General features: G+C 44.9%; 1 protein-coding gene across 7 annotated transcripts in view; it reads right to left on the reverse strand.

The window, feature by feature from the left end:
• Nucleotides 1-20,458, reverse strand: part of RAPGEF5 (Rap guanine nucleotide exchange factor 5) — a 314,716-nt gene that overhangs the window by 284,767 nt on the left and 9,491 nt on the right. Inside the window, exon 3 of one of the 7 annotated variants that reach the window (XM_060414547.1) lies at nt 20,370-20,415. The exons of the other annotated variants lie outside the window; for them this stretch is intronic. The gene's annotated coding sequence lies outside the window, so the exon portion shown is untranslated. The remainder of the gene's footprint in view (nt 1-20,369; nt 20,416-20,458) is intronic. 7 annotated transcript variants of the gene reach the window in all.

Below are 20,458 nucleotides of genomic sequence, written 5' to 3' on the forward strand. Positions count from 1 at the left end.
ATTCACTCCAGCTTTGGTCCAATAGTGTGAGATGTCGTCTCTGTCCTCTTTGCTTTGAAATGTAAAATATTTTTCAAACGTGAAAAAAAGTGCTGATAGAGCCAATCCAGGTCTACTTTATAATTGGGGGAAAATAAAAGCATACCCAGACAGAAAAGGGAAATAAAACATTCACGCCACCCAAAGAGAAATGCTTCATCAGCATTTGGTTGTTATGACTTCCCACCGCTCCCTTAGCACCTCGGACCTCACCTCAGGTCCAGCAGCCACATGCGTCCAGGGTCCTATACCGGGACCACGGCCACACCCTTTCTGTTGGTCACTGCCTGAGTTGGCTTGGCTATTGTCCTCCTTTCTATTTATGGATTCTCCCTCACTCATTTTAGGATCTCACATTCTATGCTTTCTCTTCTTTCCCATCTATCAAAACCTGCTCTCAGGAAAAGTTCTAACTCGCACACTACAGAGTATAAACCACAAGTAAGGCTTTGTGTGCTTCCCATTCCAGAAGTATATGCGTTTAATTTCAGGGGAAAGCCTTAAACGAAAGAACTACAACCCCAACCCTCAGCTCCAGAGCCCTACTAGAGTACTTCCTATGTGTTCTCTCTGGAGGCAGACTCAAGCTGTGCCATCCTGATGGGCACCAACATTAAGGACCCTCCGCCTGAAGAAATTCTGGTAGATTCAGTATTATGAACACAAAATTAGCTATCAAAGAATACTGATTTAGAAGAAAGCTCTGTATGTGAGGTACTCTCAAGCTTGGTCTTCAAGAACTTGACAAACTCGTTTCTGATATTTTTTTAATTGATGAACAATCAAAATAAGTGCTGTTAGCCCCACTTTACAGGTATGAGAACTGAGACCCAGGGAATCACACAGTCAGCAAAGAGAATCACGTAGTGAGAGACAGTGCAGGTATCTACCCTACTGAACTGGAGGCAAGAAGAGTTAAATGATGTCTTATAACAAAGAAACTATTTGTAGATGAGATCCAAACACACATTTCCTGGGTCCAAGCCTGCTGTTCCTTCTAGCACCTGAGCCATCTCACTGAATGGAGGCTGTAGCTCACATCTTCTGAAACTTGGGCCAATGCGTCCCACCCGCCGCCTAATCCAATGTGGCCTGACTTCTTTAAGAAGAAAGAAACAGGAGGTACTATTGTTGCAGGCTTGGCCTTTTCATATATACAAACACGGTGAAAACACAAGACTACGCCCATCATCTTAACATTAAGGAGTCCTGAGAGAAATAAGGATGTGTCACGTTCCTGGTAACAGGAGTAACCAGAAAACATCCACACCAAATTTCTACGAAGTAAATTACATGGTAAATAAAGAACTCACTATTTCAAGGAACTCTATAATAAAATCTTCTGTTAAAACTAAAGAATTCCTGTCAATCAGAGAACATCTTAATTTCTCTTTTGAAAGTCTTTCAAAAGAGGGCTTTCTTTTGGTAGAGCACAATTATACACACTAGGAAAAGTGCTGGAATTTGGACAGGCCCGTGAGGTAGGTGGACAGAAACAGCAACTGGAGAATCTCTCTGGTGGTCTAGTGGTTAAGAATCTGTGCTTCTGCTACAGAGTGCGTGGGTTTGATTCCTAGCTGGGGAACTAAGGTCCACATGCCACGCAGTGCAGCCAAGAAAACAAACAGAAAGCCAACAAACATGGTTTCATTCAACAATGAAACATGGTTACATTCAACAGTAAGAACGAGCTGCCACACTGTGAAAATGCGTCAGTCTTGCTAATTTTGTTCACAGTTCCACTGCCTGAATGCTGCTGTCAATAGGGTTTCCTGTCCTGTCTTTAAGAGATGATTATCCTGCCGGTTTTCTTACAGACAGTGTGAGATTTGATTGCAGCAACGGCCCCATTGTCCATGCCTCCCCGATCTGCAGTATTACCTTGCGCCCCTCTCAGTAAGAGGTGGGATCTGTTTCCCTACTTCTTGAATATGGGCTGATCTTGTGACTTGCTTAGGCCAATGGAAGGTAACTAAAGTGCCCCGTGGTGCCTGTTCAGAGCTCAGGCCACAGGAGGCCTTTCAGGCTTCCATTCACCATTGTGGCCCCCTGGGACTGCACTGTGAACAGTCCAGGCTAGCTTACTGGAGTGCGAGACCCACGCAATCCTGGACCATCTTCCCCACCCCCGCCGCCTGAGCAGACAGCCATCCCACCAGCAGACATGCGAGCAGGCCCGCACGAGACCACCCAGCCCCTGACGGGAGCGTGAGCAGATCCAGTCTCTACCGTTTGAAACTGGCCTCGTCTGGTTTAGATCAAAAGAACCAGCCGGGCAATCCACGGATGGACAAGCTAAATAAATATTGTTTCAGGGCATTAAGTTTTAGGGCAGCTTGTTTCTGTAATTAACTGACAATAGAAAACAACCACAATACCTTCTTATAAAGATTAGCTACTTTGAGAGAGCATTTTCTGTCTTAAAAATGAAACTTTTGCACTGGTGGTTAATATTCCATCTGCTTTAATATCTTAGACCAGCGCACTGTGGCAAGCCTGAGCTTAAATAATTCCACACTATGAATGTATTCACAAGGAGTTACTGACACACGTGTCTGGCAAGAACATTGTTCTGGCAGTCATTAAAAAGCAGGAAAAGTAGAGTTTCCAAAACCACGTGAATTTTTTTCTATGACTAGATCTGACTTTGCTCTCATTCTAAAGATTCAGTCATTTCTCTTGACATCTACTCAAATTATTAAGAATTTCTAGATATACTGTAATTATTCAATAGAATCATCAGGAATAAATCTCTATTATGGATAGAATAACCCCTTTACAGGCTATTTGGCAGGCTGACCACCTATTTTTGTAAATAAAGTTTTACTGGTACATAATCATACTCATTCATTTACATATTATCTATGACCGCTTTTGTGTGACAGCTGCAGAGTTGAGTAGCTGCAACAGACATCCCAGGGCTGACAAATCCTAAAATATTTACTATATGATCTTCCAACCCCTGCAGTATACCACAAACATTTTTATATTAATAGTAACTCTATTAACATAGCCAATATTAAGAGATGCCAAAATTACAAGCTTTGGTCTGAAAAAACCTAACCGATCACATTGCAGGGACAGACAGTAAGAAAGAGAGGCAGGGGCGTGTGAGGCTACTGTCAGCAAAAAACTGTAGGAATACAAGCCTGTTGGGTCTGTTGGCTGGATTTGCCCCAGTTAAGCTGCAGCTAAGTTATACAACACAAACAGGTGAGCCAGTGGCCACAAAGTTCAGTTCAGTTCAGTTGCTCAGTCGCGTCTGACTCTGCGAACCCATGGACTGCAGCATGCCAGGCTTCCCTGTCCATCACCAACTCCCAGAACTTATCCAGACTCATGTCCATTGAGTTGGTGATGCCACCCAACCATTTCATTCTCTGTCGTCCCCTTCTCCTCCTGCCTTCAATCTTTCCCAGTATCAGGGTCTTTTCCAATGAGTCAGTTCTTCACATCAGGTGGCCAAAGGATTGGAGTTTCAGCTTCAGCATCAGTCCTTCTCATGAATATTCAGGACTGATTTCTTTTAGGATGGACTGGCTGGATCTCCTTGCTGTCCAAGGGACTCTCAAGAATCTTCTCTAACACCAGAGTTCAAAAGCATCAATTCTTTGATCCTCAGCTTTCTTTATAGTCCAACTCTCACATCCATACATGACCACTGGAAAAACCATAGCCTTGACTAGACAGACCTTTGTTGGCAAAGCAATGTCTCTGCTTTTGAATATGCTGTCAAGTTGGTCATAAGTTTTCTTCCAAGGAGTAAGCATCTTTTAATTTCATGGCTGCAGTCACCAACTGCAGTGATTTTGGAGCACAAAAAAATAAAGTCTGTTTTCATTGTTTCCCCATCTATTTGCCATGAAGTGATGGGACCAGATGCCATGATCTTTGTTTTCTGAATGCTGAGTTTTAAGCCAACTTTTTCATTCTCCTCTTTCACTTTCATCAAGAGTCTCTTTAGTTCTTCGCTTTCTGCTGTGAGTCTGGTGTCATTTGCATATCTCAGGTTATTGATATTTCTCCCGACAATCTTGATTGCCGGGAGTGGCCATAAGGGATTTCCACGAAGTCAAGCTCCAGTGAGCTCTGCCCATCTCTTGTTCTGTAGCCCAGTCATTAGTCTTGGCCCTTAGGAATCACCTGATTCTTCTGCCAGACCTGTAGTTATATTTCAGGCATCTTAGAGCTCATAGCCAGGGCAGACAGACAGCTGGGCTTGCCATTCACCCTTCTAAGCTTTGGCTTCCTTGTGTATAAAATGGCAACCAGGTGGTGACCTCTGAGGCTTCTCCCAGGCTGCACACCATGATTCTGCGCCGGTGCTGTGATGGTGGTGCTGCTGGCGTGGCAGGGGGTGTGGCCTCTAGTGGTGTAGGCCCACCAGGGCCATCCACTGGCCACACAGGCTTCCCTGACTCCTATGGATCTGCTGACCCCAGCTCGGCTCTGCATATGGGGACTCTGAGCCTCAAATTCTGGCAAACCCACATTACCACAGGGACAAGGCACCTCTTGGCGCCTCACCCAATGAGGTTTCAGATAGGCAGATGGCAAAATGTTGGTGCCACCAGCTTTTCCAAAAAACAAAGAGAGAGGCTGTGCTTCTATCTTGGCAGGAAGTGACCGTGAACACTCAAGTATTAGCAGGATGACTCTGGTGTTAGGAATGCCAGTCTTTGACCATTTTCTTCTTTTCACCAATGTGCACTTTTACAGTGGTGGTATACAAAGAAAAAGAAACAATAAAAAGTGTTTTCAAAGGCCCTCATTCCCAAAACTAAGGCAGCAGGGACGACCTGGGCAGGCTGATGATCATGCTGTCCCTGGCTACGCATTTTCCATGCTGAACCATGACCAGCTCTCCTCCCTTTCAAACCCAGCTGCTCAGTGTTAAGTATACTTCCTGAGCACAACACGGGGCATGCCCCAGGCCACTTTGAGCCCACCCCTGTGTTTGGCAATGTTTCGAGTCTGCTACAGCAGGGACTCCAAAAGCTGCTTGGCCGTTAGAAACACTCGAGGAAATTTAATGTGCAATAATACTATTTCCGCGGGCCCTGACTCATGGAGTCAGACTGGTTTAGTAGCTCAGGGGTACTGCTCAAACAGCTGCCCTTTCTAAGGTTCCCCAGATGGTTTCAATGATTAGCTTGGTTTGGGGTTCAGATCTTTCTGGAACCAGAGCCAGTCTGGGAAGGTAAGCTCAGTCTCCTGATGGGCTTTACAGACGCCAAGGACAAACACGGGAAAGGGATCCGTGGGTTTCCTCTTGTCAGTCATACTTCCCCCTCACAAGCCTCTTTTTATTTTCTGTATTGGTGAAGAGCTCAACCTCAAAATCCACCCTGCCTGCCTCCTCTCCTCGGTTCTGCCGATGTCTAATTGCAGGACTTTGGGCAAGTTTCTAAACCACTCTATGCCTCAAGCTCCCTTATCCATGAAATAAAGATCATGGCACCACCTGCTTTGGAGTACTGTTGTGAGAACTGTACCAACTGACATGTAGAATACTTAGAGGAGTGCCTGGCCTGTGGTAAAGCTCATTAGCGGTGGCTACTGTTTTCATTATTTGACTTGCTCTGGTCCCACATGTCACCCTTGGCACACTGGCCTTGGGCCCCTTTCTAGAAGGAAGCACAGTTCCTTGGGGCACAAGAGGAGGTGCTACATCAGAGAGGAAGGTTTGGGATGGACTTGTCAGTATTCATGCAGTTACAACCCCTAGCATAGCACTGGGTCATGGTAGGGGGGGCATACTGTGCAAGACAGCACTTCCCCGAGGTGCAGGACAGATGTAGGGTCTCCAGGTCCTAGCCCTGGGCTTCCTGGGGACCAAGGGCAAAGCGTCTCCATGTCAAGGAAAATACAAGCAGGGACTACCTTCCTCAGGGCACGCTGTTCCTTCCCATCAGGATGGCTGCACATTTGGAAAATGGGCAGTATTTTAAGATGTAATTATCAGAACAATAGACGCTAAGCGATTGGACAAGGTAAGAAATTTCATCACTTGCCAAGTTTCATGCTAAAATTGTGGAGTTTAGCAAATTTCTACTCCTGCTCATGCTGTGGATTAATAAACAACCATAGCCAGGGCTGATCACAGACTGAGGGAGAAAAAAGCTTTCCTCCAACCTGTCAACTCTGTACCTGGAGCAATTTGGGATGGCAGAGCTCCAGAAACTGCAAGAAGCTGCCGCTAACAGTGTAACTGTGGTGTTTTACACATATAGGAGACGTGCTAGTTGGTGGCTGCTTTTTTTGAAGCTACATATATTAGCAACCCACAGTGAATCGTTCTTTATTTTTAGGCACCAAGCGTGATCCTTTCTGCTCCCAGGATGGCATGAGATACTTCCACAGATGATTTAATGAGCACAACCTCATAAAAATAGCACAATTATCTATATTTACAACCCAGAAGTTTCTAGTGTCACCTTATGTTTGGAGGTGGTGTAGGCATTTACTGGATGCCCTGGAGCATAAATAAATGCCACTGATGGGGTAGAAAAAGCACAAGAATTCCAGTGAGACTAGCTGAGTGTGAGGCCCAACTGCAAGCTCTGGGTCTCTCTAGGCACATTTCTTGATCTCTGAGATGGCCTTTGGGAATCCCAGCCACCTCAGGGGGGTGTGGCCAAGAAATGAATGCTTACACATATTCCACTGGCTCCCCTATCACCCAGTCACCCTGCAGCTAGGCAGGGTCACGTGACTAGCCAATGAAGGAGGGGCAGAAAGGACCTCTGCCCCTTCCAGCTGAGGCCGTGAAAAATCCACGTGTGAGTATGCCACCTCTCTATGTCCTGGTCCAAGGGACTGAGAAGGCCACCTTCCTCTTCAAATGGTGCAGTTTACAAGATGGTGGAGCTTCTTTCAGCCTGGGTCTCTGAGTGGCTTTGTGGAGGAGAGCGTTCACTCCCCCTCCTCCATTCCCAACTCCTTATGGACCTTCAAAGAACAAACAGCAGCTTTTTTTCAAGTCATAAATGAATGTTGTACATAGAAAATTTGAAGTTCAATGAATAGCCAGTTTGAGTAAGAAATCATCTTTGCTAACTTGGTAGCATGGAGATTTTTGCATTCTTAAGGGACTTCTGTTAAGGGGTTTCCAGGTAACCTCCTCCAGTTTCAGAACAACATGGCCCACCCTCACTAACAGCCAAGGTCGTTGTGAGACAGGAAGATGTAATGGTAAAGAGAGTGTGGGTTCTGAAGCCGCACTGCCTTGATCTGAAACCGTGCTCTGTCATTCACGAGTTTTGTGATTGCTCTGTGCCTCGGTTTCCTTATTGAGACATGGATTTCATTCTTCAGAGGATTGTTACACATACCAACAGATACAAAATCTTTGAAACCATGTCTTACACGTAGTAAGTACTCAATAGACAGCAGCCCCGACTGGGTAAACCATCTAGCACGTGGCAGGTATTCAGCAAATATTAGTTTCCTGGATCACCTTTTCTTTCATTTGGATCCGTGATTCCCAACTAGGGCTGCACATTAAAATAACTTAGGGAGATCTGAAAAAGGACCAAGCCTGGGCTGCACCAGCAGAGTTCCTGATTGGCCCGTGGGCACTGATTCAGACAGACAGGTGTCCCTGCTGGACTGAGCAGTACATTAGGACTGTCTTCCCCCCTGCCACCTCATTCCCTCCTCCTGGGCCTAGAGCCGTCTCAGCACCGCCTCCAGATTGCTCCACACCGTCCTGTGCTCTGGGGGAATCCCACCCTCCAGGGGCAGGGATTTCTGAGTTCTGGGCCTAGTGCTCTCAAACACAGCATCAGCTCACACTTACTGGCTGCCTGACTGGTCTTGTGGTCCAGAAACTAACTGCTTTTTCTTTCTGAGGCTGAGTTCCTATGATGCATTCCTGCCTCACCAGCTCCCAGAGCTGGGTGTGCTACCCTGGGGATGTGCCTAGTTGAAATGCAACAATACACCTGGAAGAGAATGGAGGTTTTCCAGAACAGGATGAGAAGAAACCTGAGTCTCAGGAAGAGGGCAGGGAGGGGAGACAGAAGGAACGCGGGGCAGCAGAGCAGGCTGGATGCTGGTACGGTGGGGTCCTGAGCGTGAGCCTGTGGCGGAGGCTGGAACAGAGAGAAGATGCTGCTTGTGTGTGTGTGTGTGTTGGTGGGGTTGCGGGGGGCAGCTCAGCAGGAGACAGGTGGGCTTGGAGGAGCAGAAGGAAGAGCGGCCCGGGTTCTGAATTCTCAACTGGGTCCCTTGTGCCAAGCCCTCACCCTGGTGAGCTGCAAGCCCTGGACTCTGCTGACTCTTGGGTCTATTTCCATCCTGTCAGTCGGCCGTGCCCCAGACCTGGGGTTCACCTCAGGGCCACCCCCCCCTGACGTCTGGTCCCTGCTCTCTGAGATACACTTCATGGAGACAGCTGCTGCCAAGGACCTCTACGTGCCACTGAGACGAGGTGACATTGGGGCAGAAACCTGAGGATGGAGTGGGTAAGCTATGTGGACGTGTGCAGAAAGGGTCTTCAAGCAAAGCCAACAGCAAGCGCAACAGCCGTAGGGTGAGCATGCACTTGGAGTGTTCTAGGAATTGGTGGGATAGAATGCTCTGGGGAGAAGGGTAAGTTAGGGAGTGGGAGAGGTGGCTGAGGTGACACCACACAGGGCCAGACAGGCCAGGTAAGGAGTCTGGCTTTTACTCTGTGAAGTGAACAAGATACTGTTCTCGAAAATTCGCAGAACTTGTAAACTGAAACAACGAAGGTGACAAGGAGAAAGCAAAGATGAGCTGAAGTTGGAGAAGCAGTATGTGGTCCTGCTTTGAGCTCCCTCTTTGTGACACAGCACGATGCCAAGTTCTAGCTCCCTACCATGCAGCCAGGCCCTTCTCCCCAGAGGCAGTCCCACCCCAGGAAGAATGTCCTGCTTTCCCCCCATCCCTCTGTCTACCTTGCCCTTGTGCAGGCAGCCTGCCTCGTCCTACACCACCAAGTAGGAAGTGTTCGTGTCCCCCTCCTCCTCAGTCCAAGGGAAGAGACAGGAGAGCATGGACGTCAGTTCCGGTTGGTAAAGCCTCTTAACATGGGTGCTTTGTGTGTGGGAGGAGTGGGGAGGGGAACTGAAAAGGAAAAGCTGCTGCTACCTTTAGGGGAACAGAGGGACTGGCCCTAAAGACCAGATGACTGGCCCATCTTCCCCACCTTCCCTCCATCCCTCGTCTCTTGTTCCTTCCACCACAGGCTCCCTGGGTTGAAGGCTTTGTTCCTGTTCTGTTGTCAAGCCCAGTGGCTCTGACTTCACTCAAAGGCAGGACACTCTGATCTGATTCAAAATATATGCACTGGCCACGTCTCCACAATTTGCCCAGCTCCCCACACTCTGCCCCACACTCCGTGGTGACTGAAGACTTCATCTGGCCTGGAGGCAGGTGACAGTTGTGACCAGGATTCCAATAGCTCATTATATTCTAGTTATAGCTGCTGCTAAGTCGCTTCAGTCGTGTCTGACTCTGTGTGACCCCATAGACGGCAGCCCACCAGGCTCCCCGTCCCTGGGATTCTCCAGGCAAGAACACTGGAGTGGGTTGCCATTTCCTTCTCCAATGCATGAAAGTGAAAAGTGAAAGTGAAGTTGCTCAGTTGTGTTCAACTCTCAGCGACCCCATGGACTGTAGCCCACCAGGCTCTTCCGCCTATGGAATTTTCCAGGCAAGAGTACTGGAGTGGGGTGCCATTGCCTTCTCCGCTAGTTATAACTACTGTTGCCCAAAGAATAATTTGTGGAGCAAACCTCTGAACAATATGTTCATATTCAGTAAACTTAAAAGGCAGCTTTGAAAATGAAATAAATCATCTTTATCTATTGATCCATCCTTCCCTGGTGGCTCAGTGGTAAAGAACCGGCCTGCCAATGAAGGAAATACATGCTTGATTCCTGGGTCAGGAAAATCCCCTGGTGAAGGAAATGGCAACTGATTTCAGGATTCTTGCCTGGGAAATTCCACGGACAGAGGAGCCTGGTGGGCCACAGTTCACAGGGTCACAAAGAGTCAGACAACAACAGTTGATCCACCCACACACCCCAGCCATCTATCTATCTGGGTCCCCACTGCATAAAGGAGACAAAAGGCAACTAACAAAAGAAATATAAATGACTAAAAACCTTGAGAACCTCAATGTTTCTAGAACTCAAGAAATGTATACCAAAACACTGAGAACAGCCAGTGAACATGGACAGTAGTTAATGTCGTGTAGGAAAAGGGAAAGCAGACTCGCTCAGGCATTACTGATGGTGATGCACACTGATCTGACCTTTCCGGAGGGGAATCCGGCAATAGGCAGGAAAATTCTAAACAGGCATACCCTTACATAGGAATTTCGCTTAAAGGAATTTATTATTAAGAAATGACTGGACAACTCCACAAGGACACATGTACAATGATTTCCAGGAAGAACAACCTAAACCTCCACAGTAGAAACCTGGTTAAATAAACTGTGCTACATGGATATCATGGAATTGTTTTTAGCTACCAAAACTGATATAAAGCCATATTTAGTGATATAGAAAGGAGTCCACAGTATAATAAGTACAAAAGCTAGACTACAAAAGTGTAGCACGTGATACAGTTCATATGATACATTTTTTTTGGAAAATTCTGTGTAAAATGTATAAAAAAGTCTGGAAAATAAATAGGCCAAAATAAATTATTTTTGGTTGCCTCTGATTTACAGGATTTTGTTCGAGTTTTACTTTTGCATATGTTTCTGCATTCTCTGAATTTTAGGTAATGAACACATAAAACTTTTGAAATCAGGTAAAATCAGTAATGCTGAAATGCTCTGAAAAGTGAAATTAAACACTTGGTCAGGAGTCCTCAGTAGAAAGGTGATCACTGTTCCCTTCCGTTCCCACCTGAAGCCAGTCCATCAGGGCATCTCCAAATGGAAATATGCTTCAACTGCCTCAGGCAGACAAGTATCTATCCTATTTCTAAAAGTTCCCAGAAAAAAAAGCTTCAAAACTTCCCTTGACAATCCATTCCAGAGTTTATCAAATCCATCTGAAAAAGAAATTTCCCCTAATGTCTAATCTGAAACACCTGTTCTGTGATTTAAGCCACTGCTTTTCTCCTTCAACTTGCAGTGAAAATAGGAACTGGTGGCTGCTGTTGGTCCTAATCAAGAGCAATTATTTCCAGAATATCTGAAATTGTATACATCCTGCAAGCTAAACACATGTGCCTACATACACTCACAAGTGGAGGTGAGCACGCGCACATTCACACACACACACGTTCACACACACACACACACACACACTCACGACTCTATAAACTGGCATTATCACAGAAGCAAACATTAAATTCTGAGCCTTAGGCTCAGTCGAAGAAGCCATTTGGAAAGCCCCAGCCCATCCTTATGCAGCTCAGAAGCACGGATTTCAGCCCCAGCTTATCTGTCTGTGTGTCCAGTAGTGACATTGCCAGGAGGGTAACCCTGAGCAGGAATGAGAACTAGAGATGCTGCAGGAATCTATCTCATACGTGTTCTGGATGATAAGAAAGAGTATCATCCCCCCACACCTTGAGAAGGGAGAGAGAAGAGCAGTTTGCTGATGCCGACAGCCCACGTGAACGGCACATTGTGGCAACAGCTTTCTGTCTGTCTGTCCCTTAATCCCTCCTCTGTTCTGCTCTCTCCCTCCTTGTCCTACTGTTCTTTCCCTTCGTCACCTTCTGCCCAATCTATTGTCTTCAATCACATCGCGGCTCACATCTATCGTTCATTTACCATGCCTCAGACTCTGTTCCAAGAAATCTACATGTACTCATTCAATTCCCACAACCATCCTAGAAAATGGATTCCACTACCCCCATTTAACAGAGAAGGCAATGGCACCCCACTCCAGTACTCTTGCCTGGAAAATCCCATGGATGGAGAAGACTGGTAGTCTGCAGTCCATGGGGTCGCTGAGGGTCGGACATGACTGAGTGACTTCACTTTGACTTTTCACTTTCGTGCATTGGAGAAGGAAAAGGCAACACACTCCAGTGTTCTTGCCTGGAGAATCCCAGGGACGGGGGAGCCTGGTGGGCTGCTGTCGGATCGCACAGAGTCGGACACGACTGAAGTGACTTAGCAGTCGCAGCACCCCCATTTAAAGTGGTTTAATCCATGAGCTCTGTCCGCTACTTGCTGGGCACCAGATAGTCTCTAGATGCAATCCTTAGTAGCGACTGGGGTTTCCGTGGCCCCAGAGGCGCTCCAGGATGGGAGGGCGGATGAGCCGAGGAGCTTCCGTGGCTCAGAGATTGAGGGAGCCAAACAGGGTAGAAGGGGCAGAGACCTCAGGCTTTGGAGCCTGGAGCAAATACTGTCATGTCTCAATCCACAACCTTTGGGCATATGTGCTTTCCAAGATGACTTCCAATCACCAGGCTCTGCCTCTGTGCCTGAGGGCACTTATTCCCCAAACCAGAGTAGGCCACTCTGCCCCTGGGAGCAGCTGTTGGTGTATTAATACCCCAACTCCCTCAGCCCTCGAGTGGGATTATTCTGGGTCATGAGTTTTATCTCCAGGGGATTAAACCATGGCCATAATGATAATTATATGACAGTCATCCTTTATTAGGTGCCTTCCTTCTCCTGAGTCACTTCCCACTGCCCAGTATATAAGGGCTTCCCTGGTGACGCAGGGGTAAGGGATCTGCCTGCCAATGCAGGAGATGGAGAAGACTCAAGATCGACCCTGGGTCGCGAAGATCCCCTGGAGGAGGAAGTGGCAACCCACTCCAGTATTCTTGCCTGGGAAATCCCATGGACGGAGGAGCCTGGTGGGCTATGGTCCATGAGGTCGCAAAAGAGTTGGACACAACTGAGGGACTGAGCATGCATGCACGCCCAGTGCACTACTTGTACTTGAATCCTTATCGCCTTCTTGGGAAAAACCTAAGGCAGGGTTTCTGACAGGCCTGGTTTGAATGCCAGCTCTGGTCCTTTCCTTCTATATGAACTTTGATGAGCTTTGACTCTGGAAAGGGGGCGAGATGTTACATTTCTATATATTAAGAGTTCTATATATACAAAGTTCTGGCACGCAGGCACTGAAGAAAAGCCATTCTTACTGCTGCTGTGAAGGGGCTTCTGTTATGTGGTCACTGTTCCTATCCCTAAACAATGATAAAGCATCTCTTCCTTCCTCACTAACACCTCCGGAAACTTTAACACCAAAGGTAGAAGCTGACTGCTCTCCAGTCTTGGACCAGGAAAGCTAACAGCAAATCTGATCTGTTGTATAGGCCTGAGATCAGATGTAGTTCCTGAGAGTTCAGTTTCTATTTCAAAGAAATAATTGCAAGCGACTTTCCAAGAATGAGCTTTCCCCCCACTTGCTAATTTAGACATGCTAATCCCTTCCTTAGGAAGAGCGCTTTACTGCGGACAAAGCATTTCCACCCACAGTGCATAGCTGCTCTGGAGTCTCACCACTGCACCCTGTGCCAGTCAGGACAGGACAGCTCGTGCTCCATAAGGAACCCCAGTCTCAGCACACGCACACAACAAATACGTTATTTCCTGCTTGCTCTCCCATGCCGCCTTCTCTGCAGCGTCCACACTGACCAAACAACCGTCATTTGCAATATGGCGAGCACTGTGACCAAGGGAAAAGAGCCACCAGTAGCGTTCTACTCTAGCAGGCAACGGGGAATCATCAGTGTAGAGAAGTAATGACTCTGTATGTGTGTGTGTGTGTGTGTGTGTGTGTGTGTGTGTGTGCGTGCGCGTGCGTGCACGCGCGTGCTCAGTCACCTCCCACAACCAACTCTTGTGTCCAACTCTTTGGGACCCTATGGACCACAGCCCACCAGGTTCCTCTGTCCATGGGGTTTTCTGAGCAAGAATATTGGAGTGGGTTGCCATTTTCTTCTCCAGTGGATCTTTCCAATCCAGGGCTAAACCTGAGTTTCCTGAATCTCCTGCATTACAGGCAGATTCTTTACCACCTGAATCATTAGGGATGCCCAATGAAAGGAATGACTACCACCACGTTATTCTTTCCACCCATTTTATTGGTGAGTTTAAGTGCCTTCTTTAAGTCCCCCAGGCAATTAGGGCAGAGTGGGGGCCAGGATTCTGGTGGTTGCTTCTCCCTGAGATGCCCGGAGAAGACAGCATTGGGAGACGAGGGCCCCCCTCCTCTCTCCAGGCTCAGCAAACCTGAACCCCATCTTTGTAATGCTACCCACTGGCTAGCTCAAGGTCAAGGACAGACTGGTAAAAGGTCAAAGAGGCCGACTTTCTGAAGTCTTTTAGGTGTCAGGTGATCAGGGGAATTGTGTTTTTAAGTGGTAGGCTGTGGGAAGGAAAGGCATCCCTCCCTCTGGTTTGATGGAGGGAACTCTCTTGTTCCCAGAACCAAGAAGTCTCTAGACCGGAGGATGCTAACGCCCTTTGTCCATATCACCAATACGAGTTGTTCTCTGGAATCCTGAAGCTTCTACCCAGCAGTGTCCTGGAGCCCACTCATGTCAACCTGCAGGAACCGATTGTGTGTGTTTTTTCCTGGTTCCACAATCAGCGCAACCAACAGTGGCTTCAAACTGGCCACAGCAGGAATATTTACACCACAGAAACTGGAAGAGTTGTTTAAGTCAGGGCTTTTTTTCTCCCAGATTGCTGGTTGTTTAACAACAGCTTAGCACATCCCAGGACCCCACTCAACTCTCCACTCATGCTCAGCTTTCCCTCATGTTGTTGTATGCCTCGTGGGCATACGTGGAACCCTGAGGACTGGCAAGCTTCTTTGAGGACAGGGGCTCTGCTTCGTCCCTTTGTAAAGTTCTTTCCCCTTCCCTGGCACATACTTAACACGGCCTTTACTGTTTGCCGGGCCTGTTCTAATCACTGCATGTAAAAAGTCTCTAATTCCTGTGAGGAAGGTGCTATTGTTTTACAGATGAAGAAACTGAGGCACAGAGAGGGGAGATAACTTGTCTTAGGGTCACAGAGCAAGCAAGAATCAATGTCAGGATTTCCACCTAGGAAAGTCCAACTCTAGCATCCCTGTTTGTGGTAACCACACTCTACTGACCCTCAGAGCACATAACAGAAGAAGAGGAAGTTATTAATTAAGAAATCACATTAAATACCATTTTTTTGAATATCCATGTGAATTACATCTGGCAACCACAGAGTTAAAGTGGACTTTTTTTCACTCATTTAATATTCATTTATGGCATGCTGGCTGTACGCCAGGCTCTGTGGTAAGTCAGGAAAAGAACACAAGGACGTGGCCAGTATGAGGTAACATTTAGTTTGCTCTCATTAAACAGGCACCCTGGCAGGTCCCAAGGGGCGACCAGAAGATGATCATGACAACTGATGATGGTGACAGCAATGGGACTTATTGTCATTTAAACGCTTAATGGCCACATACTGTGCCGAGTATCATTACATTTCAATTTTGCTTTATCTTGTGAGACAAATATTTTACACTCTGTGCCCATTTTACAGTTGAGGAAACTGACAGCCAAGGACACGTCAGAAGCCATGTGTGTGCGTGTTCAGTTGCTCAGTCACGTTCGACTCTTTTGACTCCATGGACTGTAGTCCACCAGGCTCTGTTGTCAGTGGGATTCTGCAGGCAAGAGTACTGGAGTGGGTTGCCATTTCTTTTTCCAGGGGATCCTCCCAACCCAGGGATCAAACCCGAGTCTCCTGCGTCTCCTGCATTGGTAGGCAGATTCTTTATCACTGAGCCATCTGGGAAGCCTGTCAAAAGCCATACAGCCTGTCAGAACTCACCCAGGAAACTCTGACAACACTATCCACAAAGGCAGGAGAGTTAGTTAGATTCTGGGGTTTCTCTCCACCGCCTTCGGACGACAGCCAGGCAGTTCTGTCTTTGCTCCAACTCAATCCTGAATGTTTACATCTCAGCCTCCAGGAGATCTTTTGTGTTGTCTATCTAACACTCCTTGAATATAGATATGGTGAGAGGAGGCCCAAAAACCAAAAGAAAAAAAGACTTTTCCAAGCATTTTTATAAGAAACATGAATCATTAGCATTCTGAAGAAGCCTACAGTAAGCATAGATGTGCGTGATATTCATTGAGTTCAACACACAATGCCAATGAGACCAGAAACTCATAACATGCTCAGTAGGGAGCTTAAAACCAAAGCAAGGACCTCTTCTTACCTGGCTTTGTAATTAGAGCCTCCTATGGGAAACAGTATGAATAAAACTTTGAACTTGGAATTATCAAACTTACCTTTGAAATGAAGTGTTACTATCAAATAGAGGGATAAAATTTTAAACAAATATGCTATAACCTATACAACTCTTTGAATGTTTTTTCTTTAAAGATATTACTGGAGAAGATTATTCTCTTGTTCACCAAATAGCGTTATCACTTAAAAGTATATTGGTAACTATTTTTAGAGGGTTTTTTTCTGGTTTAATCTAGGAAATACACAGATAATGCAACTCTGTGTGTGTGTGTGTGTGTGTGTGTGTGTGTGTGTGTGTGTGTGTGTGTAGGGAGTGTTACTATGCAGCCCATATTTCTAGTTCAATTCAATCACTTGCTCTATTGAGTATGTTTGGTTCCAAATGACTCTATGCTCTTTCTAAAAATAAATGTCACCTGCCACAGACATTGTAATCACTTAGGAGAGCCAAAATAATATGCTTGGAGCACCACAGGGCAACTAAAAAGAAACAGTACTCCAAAATGACTTGAGGAATCACTTCATCAGTTTTGATTCATTCACTCAAGGTGAATGCTTTGAGAACAAATATACTCAAATGTATGGTTTTTCTTAAGTACTTTTATTCCACTACTTTCAAAAAGATTTGAAGCATTTGTTGATAATTTAAATTGTCACATTAGTTTATCCTGGCATTTGATTGACTTAATTTCTGGGAAATGCTTGCTTTTGCTCAAATGAGAAGGAAAAAGATGAAGTTTTATATTGAAGAGTATCAAAAGGAAATACTAGGAGAAAAAAGATCATTAAAAAATCATTCATTTAAGGGACTTCCCTGGCAGTCCAGTGGTTAAGACATGCACTTCCATTGCAGGGATGTGGGTTCAATCCCCTGGTCAGGGAACTAAGGTCCCTCACGCCATGCAGCACAACCAAAAGATAGAAAATAAAATAATGTTCATTTACATCTGAATTGAATATACTAAAGTAATATATAAAAAGACATGACAAATGGAGGAAAGGGAAGTTATTTCAAATCCTTACCTTAACGAATAAAACAAAATAGAGACAAATGAAGGCATGAAATATAAATAGATTATAATTATTATAACAAGTGTGGGAGAAATGGAAACATTGCTGATGAGATGTGAAATAGTGCAACCACTTTGGAAAATGGTTGTTTCTTTAGAAGTTAAGCATAAATTTACCAACTGACCCAGTCGTTCCACTCATAGGTATCTATTCAAGAGAAATAAAAACATAGGTGCAAAGACTTGTATATGAACATTCATAGCAGTCGAAAAGTAGAAACAACCCCAAATGTCCATCAAAGGATGAACGGATAAATAAAATGTGGTATGCCCATCAATGGACTTATTATTCAACCATAATAGGGAACAAAATACTGATATGTGCTACAACATGGCTAAACTCTGAAAACAGACCAAGTGAAAGGAGCCAGTCATGAAACACCATACAATGTATAATTCCATTTACATGAGATGTTGACTATAAGACAATTTGCAGAGGCAAAAATAGACTGTGCTTGCCCAGGACTAGGGGCAGGAATGAGCAGTGACTGCAAATGAGCATGAGGTTTCCATTGGGTGATAGAAATGTTCCAAATTTAGATTCCAGTGAGGTTTGAAGAACTCTGTAAAACTGCTAAAAGTCACTGAATTGTACACTTAAGAAATAAATTTGTGATACATAAATTATACCTCATAACATTATTGAGATTAAATACTATAATTAATGACTTTGCCTTCTATTTCTTGGTCCCAAGCTTAAATTCAATATTAAGAATAACAAACAGATGATAAATATGATTACATAAAAATGTAGAGATTTTATAAATCAAAATAAAAATAGGATGCAAATAATTAACTGATGGCTCAGACTCCTGCAATGCGGGAGACCGGGATTCGATTCCTGGGTCGGGAAGATCTCCTGGAAAAGGAAATGGCAATCCACTCTAGCACTCTTGCCTGGAAAATCCCATGGTCAGAGGTGCCTGATAGGCTACAGTCCATGGGGTCGCAAAGAGTGGGACACAACTAAGCGACGTCACAACATTTATCATACATAAGACAAAAATTTATTTCACTACTATATAAAGATTTCAGGGAATTCCCTGGTGGCCCAGTGGTTAAGACTCTGTGTTCCCATTGCAGGGGGTCCGCGTTCAATCCCTGGTCAGAGAACTGGCTCCTACATGCCCCAACTAAGAGTTTGCAAGATGCAACTAAAGATCGTGCATGTGGCAATGAAGACCCAGTGCAACTAAATAAATACACAAATAAATATTTTTTAAACAATTTCATAAAAACCTTTGATTTAAAAAATGGTGAAATCCCCAAATATAAGGGGGTGAAGGGAACAAACAGACTAGTCCATTCTTCCCTTTGAAAAATGACTAGTAAACTTACCCCAAAATGTATCCAATCCTCAGACAACCAGAAAATGTAAATTTTAAAAACTATGATTTTCATCAACTCAAATAGAACTTTTTAGAAATACCCCATTTTTACTAGAGTTACATAACACTGGTCTATGTATGGAGAGACAAACCCCCTTGTGGCCTGTTGGACTGAATATAAATAAGGACACTCTTTTAGGAAAACAATTCTGCCATTTGTCTCAGAAGGCCGAAAAATATCTATAACCTTTGATTAAATAATTCTACTATAATTATATGATGCTAGCTTAAGAAAATAATTTAAGATATAGAGAAAAACAATTTTATGTACAAATATGTTCAGGTAAATAGTATTTATAATAATAGATAACAAAAAAACAACCCAAATGTTCAACAGTAGGAGAATGTTTAAGTAAACTATTCTGGGACTTTCCTGGTGCTCCAGTGGTTAATAATCTGTCTGCCAGTGCAGAGGACATGGGTTTGAGCCTTGGTCCCGGAGGTTTTCACATGCCGCAGAGCAACTAAGCCACAACGACTGACGCCTGTGCTCCCTGGAGCCTGTGTCAGCATCAGGAGAAGCCACTGCTATGAGAGGGCCGGCAACCACCACTAGACAGTAGCCCCCCCTCTTGCCACAACTAGAGAAAAGTCCGGGCAGCAACAGACGCCTGGTAGCCACAGAGACCCCATGCAGCCAAAGATAAATGAATTAAAAACAAAAACCCCAAAAAGCTATTCTGCATTCATACAACGCAATGCTATGTACCATTAAAATATTTATGGAAAACTGATAATAACATGGGAAATATTCTAGTCATCATGTTCAGTGGAAGAAAACCCCAACAGTATACAAATTAAGTGAAAAAAAAAATCACACTAGGATACAGCATCATTCCAATTAGTAAAAAATGTGTGAAAAGAAGATTGGAAGGAAATATACCAAAGTGTTAACTGTCACCACCTCTAGGTGAGTGAAATTTCCAAATATCCATCGCAGTAATACTTTTGTGGTTAGAAAACATAACTTACAGCTGTTCTTACAAAGGGAATCTTCAAAGGTAGATATCCCAGGATACCTCACTGCCTATATTTTGAAAGTCATCAAAACCTTATTTATCAAAAATTGGTACTGGATTGACTGACCCAATGATTTGATGTGATACATTAACATTGAATTCAATGCACAGAACCCTGCACTGTCTATCATTCACATGCCTTTTAAACCAACTTACTGATAGGTTGGCAGCAGTAAGTTATTTTGCAAGAAAAAAGTTAGCAAGTCATTTGCCCACTGGGGCTATCCACTATTATTCATGACCTATTTGTTGCATTTGATGATGACCCAGCCGAGCAATCTCTATCTACCATATATCAAAAGCAACCATGCAATTAAGTCAATTCAGGCCCAGAGTCAGTCAGTTCAATGAGACAAATAAGGACTTTTCCTTTAAATGTCAGTTGGCATTATGTGAAGCAAAACTGACTGACTGACTGAAGATCTCAGTTATCAACTGATTTGCAAAGTATTCTGAGCACGCCAAACTTGCAGCCATTTTGCTTCAAGTACAGCCTGTTTTCAGCAACACGATCTCACCAGAGCCAATAAACATTTTTTTAAATCTACTGTAATTATCAAGGTACAAATGTTTCCATGCTGATTGGAAACCACCCTGGGTGCAGCCTAAATGATCTGTAGGAGTGAAAGGAGACGGCCTCCGGCCTTACCTCGGAGCAGAAATTCTGAGGAAAATGGGTCTTTCAGATCTGACTTCTAAAGGAAAAGCAAAAAGAGCAGCTTCTGACAAAAGCTACCC

Source organism: Ovis aries, chromosome 4 (assembly GCF_016772045.2).
Source record: "Ovis aries strain OAR_USU_Benz2616 breed Rambouillet chromosome 4, ARS-UI_Ramb_v3.0, whole genome shotgun sequence".
Taxonomy (NCBI): Eukaryota; Metazoa; Chordata; class Mammalia; order Artiodactyla; family Bovidae; genus Ovis; species Ovis aries.